The sequence below is a fragment of the Protomyctophum parallelum genome (genome assembly GCF_964188405.1).
Source record: "Protomyctophum parallelum genome assembly, chromosome: 11".
NCBI lineage: Eukaryota > Metazoa > Chordata > Actinopteri > Myctophiformes > Myctophidae > Protomyctophum > Protomyctophum parallelum.
Genome location: NC_139707.1, coordinates 35,080,711 through 35,086,710, shown reverse-complemented (window position 1 = coordinate 35,086,710; position 6,000 = coordinate 35,080,711).

Genomic DNA, 6,000 nt, shown 5'->3' with positions numbered 1-6,000 from the left:
GAATGGCTCTAGAGAGACTGTGTACCAATTTGCGTGATGTTTGGACAAAATCTGTAGGTGTACTGTGCAAAAACTTGTTTTGCACAAAGCGGCCTCCTGGTGGCGCTATAACAGGCCGTTCTGGAAATCTGAAAGACTGGTTTCGTTGAATGGCTCTAGAGAGACTGTGTACCAATTTGCGTGATGTTTGGACAAAATATGTAGGTGTACTGTGCAAAAACTTGTTTTGCACAAAGCGGCCTCCTGGAGCGGCCTCCTGGTGGCGCTATAACAGGCCGTTCTGGAAATCTGAAAGACCGGTTTCGTTGAATGGCTCTAGAGAGACTGTGTACCAATTTGCGTGATGTTTGGACAAAATCTGTAGGTGTACTGTGCAAAAACTTGTTTTGCACAAAGTGGCCTCTTGGTGGCGCTATAACAGGCCGTTCTGGAAAGTTTGGGGCAGAGGTTCATCGTTGGCATCCAGGGAGTGTGTGTGCAAAATGTGGCATCGACCGGGTTAACGGTGGCCGAGATTAGCTGCTCACGGACACACGGACGGACGGACGGACACACGGACGGACGGACGGACGGACGGACGGACGGAGTGCAAAACATACTCTCCCCCCATGCCTTCGGCCTGGTGGAGACAATTAGGAGTTCAGTGTCTTGCTCAAGGACACTTCGACACCAACTCTGGTGAACCACAGGGTTCGAACTGGTAACCTTGCGGTTGCCATCCAGCCACTCTACTCCTGAGTGGGGCAGTGCATGTGACTCTGCCACATATATGTGCAGGCTTCTAAAAGTCAAAAATGATGCTTCATTTCAACATTACCATGGGCGCCCCTCACTTCAGTGTGACTTTTAAATAGAGCTTAAGTGGTCAATTTTTTGTAGTTATTTTCTGAAATGAGGCCTCTCTTTCTCCCCATAACAGTCTCTGTGGTGTCTTACTCTCTCTGAAGTATCTGCACCACCCCCTCACAAACACACACACACACACGCACACACACACACACACACACGCACGTGTACGCGCATGCGCACGCACACACGCACACATGCACACATGCCCGTCCTTTGCTCTGAGACATTTGGAGGACGTTTGTTGGAGGTGACACCTGTCCTCTCAAAGGCGTCCGCTCAGTGCGCCCGTGGCCCCGTTTGTGTGTGTGTGTGTGTGTGTGTGTGTGCACGCCACGCGGCACCGCGCAACCATGCCGACAGGACTGGGCCGGGCTCCAGGAAAAAAGACGGCGGCGCGGAGCTCTGGAAGCTGTCAGCCGCGGGTCCGCTTGACAGCATGCAAATGTATGCAAAACGAAGAAGGTCCAGCCAGGACGCACCTGCACACTGGAGGAACGGACCGACCGGTGCCCTTCCCCAACAGAGGGCTGTGTGTGTGTGTGTGTGTGTGTGTGTGTGTGTGTGTGTGTGTGTGTGTGTGTGTGTGTGTGTGTGTGTGTGTGTGTGTGTGTGTGTGTGTGTGTGTGTGTGTGTGTGTGTGTGTGTGTGTGTGTGTGTGTGTGTGTGTGTGTGTGTGTGTGTGTGTGCCGCACCCCTCTGGATATACGCTGTGTCCAACACACACAGTCACACACACACACACACACACAACTTCCCTCCTGCCTCCCTCCTGCCAGTAAGCCCCCCCCCCATTATATTTCCTTTAAACCCCCAACCCCATCAGCTGCAAAACGCTGTCTTGAGGATGGCTGAGGATGTATTCCATGTCTTGTCGAGGGGTAAACGGCCGTCCACATCAAACAAACACTATTTATTTTACCAGTGCACTGTTGTTGTATAGCCTATACCGTTTAAAACAATACCGTTATGCTTATACTAATGTGTGGTGTGTAAGGCCCTTGAAGTCATATACTGTGTCTGTTTTAGTGACACTCCTCGTAGCTCCGTTGTCGTACAACGCTTAGATACGGAAGAAATGAAACGTTGCAATGCGATAATGGAAGCCATCGTTCTCACGATAATAAAAATCTAAATGTTTTAAAAAAACAAATCTGCCTAACGATGATGTCACTTGTAGACGGGTTTCTGAACTGCCCACAGCCCTCCTATGAGACACAGGCACAGTAGAAAAACAATTTATCATGAGCATTAGTGAGGATCAATTATCTGAAGATAAGTTGAAAATGGTGAAGTGGTCCTTTAAGTAAAATAAATAAACTGAGTTCCATCACTGGTGTTGTCATTGGTTCTCAAAGTGGGATCCGGCGGGGACCCTTTTGTTTTGGTAGGGGGGGTTTCTGGCGGCCCCCCATGGGTGGGGGGTTCCTGGGGGCCCCCAACAAAATCAGTTAATAATCGCGTCACAATCATTTTAACCACTTTTCAACCAGATTGTATACTTGGCTATTCAAAAGTATAGCAGACATAATAAGCTTATAGTGCGGCACGTATAGATCTGAATTGAATATATTCTCATAAAGTATATTTTTAAGGGGCGCTTATAATAATTTGGGGGTCCTTATAATATATGTCACGAAAAAGTCTCAGTTCCAGTGGTGTATGGGAGTGTGTGGGGGGGGGGGGGGGGGGGGGGGAGGCTGTGGCATCATGTCGATCTTGCTGAAGGGACTGGGTTGTTCTCTCTCTCTCCATTGTGTCTCTGCATGGGGGGGGGGGGGGTAATTGTGAGGAACCGTGTGATCTAATGAAGCATGCGGTTATCAGAGAGAGAGACTGCAGGCCCCTTCATGACGACGACGAGGCTGACGTCAGGTCCATTGCCTCAGCACCCTAGAACTGCTGCTGCAATGATGCACACCAGCTATAGGGTCACCAAGGACATGCAGACAGTCCCCACTTTTAGCATGTGAAAAAGCCATGATTTATTTATTTATGTATTTATTTTTTACACCTAGAGGTTTCTAGGGGTGTAACGATATACGGTATAACTGCATTTCAAGAATCGAAGTATATCGAAATGAAAACGGCAACATTGACTTTGTATCGTATCGTATCGTAAGAAAAAAGAAAAAGAGGGGTTTAATTACTTAGTTTAAAAAATGTCAATGTATTTTAATTAGTTACTGTATCGATTTCAAATCATTGAATCGTATCGGATCGCCATAATGAACCGATATCGTCCATGTATCGTGATACGTATCATATCGCTGTTAAAATGTATCGTTTATACACTCCTATTAATTTCCACTTAAACCCTATATCTACTTTGTTGATCATGATACCCCAGGACTCTAAAATTTGCATTTTCATTGAATGTTCATGTACTTATTGTGAGATGCCCAGTGAAGTCATGCTAGGTGCGGTTCAAGTATAACTATTATGAGTAGGGTGGCCAGACGCCCGGTTTCACGCCGGACAGTCCGGTTTTAGACCCACCTGTCCTCCTCCCACCTCAACCTCTGGCCGGCCACATAATTGTCCGGTTTTTTGTGATATACAGTGCTTGTGTCATTTACTGTCATTTACGTCGTCTGCCTGGGTATTAAAATCTCCGCAGCGCTGCTCAGCTCCGCCTCCGCAGCGAGCCGGCCACACCGTCTTAAAAAGAGAGGCGAGTGGAGACGTTCAGAGTGTTGCCATGTCCGCTTAATTATAAGCGACTTTGGGCTTGTTTTATATAATAGGCTACTAAAGGCTCATACATAGTCTGGTTTTACGGTGGTGGGGTGACCACCGAACTACAACATGACGTCACGCGCCGCGGTGAAGAGCAAACCACCGCCACCGCTCCAGCCCTTCGCTCTGTTTTTACTCACCACCGCTCAACGTTATTTCAGCTCCGGTGGTCAGCTCACCACCGGAGCGGTGGTCATCTCACCACCGAAAATCCAGACTATGAATAGGCCTTAAGCCTAGTCAGGCTTCTTTTGGGCTTGTTTTCATAGACATGGTTGCTTGGTTCTCTTCCAAAACCTGGCAACACTGCCAGTGGGATGGTCGGTTTGTTTGTTGTGCTCTCACAATCACTTTAGTATAGTTAATGCAGAGAAACAAACCAAATATGCCGAAATGAAAAACTACATTTAATGAGCAATGGAGCAAGGAACTCGACATCAAGAAAGGGAGGCTGTGTGAACATATAGGCTACTGGCATCATTCTATGTCCCATTGTCCCACACCGATGACCATAAAACTGTATATAAAAAAACCCACAAGAAAGAGATTAAACAAACATATCTAAACATGAAATAAAATAAATTGATTATAAAATGAATGGCCTTTGTGGTACCCTATAATTTAAAAAGGTTAATTTAATTAGCAAATATATGTTCTCTGTGGACATAATGCTGGAGATGATGGTGGTGAAAATCAGGTGCAATAGTAGTAGTAATAATATTAATATATGTGGGGGGGGGGGGAATCTGGGAGGGGGAGGGGTCTGGGAGGGGGAGGGGGGGGGGGGGTCGGGGGAGCGAGCCCCGCAAAAGTGTCCTCCTTTCTGAGGTCTTGCAGGTGGCCACCCTAATTATGAGGGTGGTTTAGCAGGCTAGCATGCACACAGCACACCTACTGTATAGTGTGACATTAATAACCATCGGGGCCCATGACGTAAATCACCGTCAAGTTCAAGTGCACGGTCATGTGCCCGAGACGGAGATTGATAATCTCCGTCAAATTATTGCTATGAAAACTGATAGCATCGCTCTACAGCCTAGAGGCGCTTGCTAACGATGGGCACATTTTATTAATGGATTAAATAGGCCCGGGCCCTCAAGGTGTAGGTTGAATGCCGACAATTTACGGCCGTCTTCAAGCCGTCTTTGAACAGCCACTGCACCGACGGCTGAGTTGCTTGTCATGAAAATCCACTTTAAAACGGTGTAATCGGTTGTTGTAGTGTTGAAAAGTATTCCAAAGTGCCGACCACAACAACAACAGACCGGACGAGGCAGCCACGCGCTGCTAGGCAGCTTCCCCATTGTAAACAATAGGGACTCAATTTCCCTTAAATCTGGCCTCTATACAACCATGAGTGATTTCAAATCTCCATTATTGTTTGTCATTATCCCTTGTGTCTAACTTATTGTGCTATAGGTATGATAGGGCATTTATTGTTTTTCTTTCTTGCTCTAAAAGAGATGCCCAGAAAAGAATATAATTTGGAGGTGCAGGCTGGTGTGTGCAGGACAATTCTTAATAATTATATACCTTATCATTTTAAACGCTGCTAATTCAAAAAATTGGAAAAATGCAGTAGCCTATACCTATTATGATTTGGCATTTTATATACATTCTGGAAATCGGTGAACAGCAAAAATCCAATCCGGCCCCACATTTCCCATTCTGATTCTGTCAGGAGTGGAAGAAGTCCATCCTGTTAAACTCACTCAAGCTCTGTACGGTATATGAACAAATACAGGTATATCCTTGCGGTGACGATATACATAGTATATCATCACTGTCTATCTATAAATGCACCGTGTGTGTGTGTGTGTGTGTGTGTGTGTGTGTGTGTGTGTGTGTGTGTGTGTGTGTGTGTGTGTGTGTGTGTGTGTGTGTGCGTGTGCACGAGTGTGTGTATGCATGCGCGACATCTGTAACTCAAGAACCATTCGCCCCACCGACTTCAAATTCGACACACGCCTTCCACAACCCCACAGGGAGTGCGGTGCCCGGTGTCGAGTCCGTCGGATACACCGTTGTCCAGAACCAGCACAAAAGCCTCTGCTCGGGCTCTGGACCTGAACACTCCTACACAGTATATCTCCATATATGGAGCTGGCATGTTCTGACATCACTGAAAACTGTATAGACTCCATATTTTGGGCATCATTCCAACTAGGCCAGTGCCCAATGTTGATGATGTTGTCCCACCTTTAATCAAAGCCAAAGTCGTACGATTTGTCACACATGTTACCGCAGTGAAATTTGCTCTCTGCATTTCACCCATCTCTTGGAGCAGTGAGCTGCAGCCCCGGAATCATTTGATTAGTTGATTTGACACACCCCCCCCCCCCCCCCCCAATCCAACCCAACCCAACCCAACCCGTTGATGCTGAGTGCCAAGCAGGGAGGCACTGGGTCCCATTT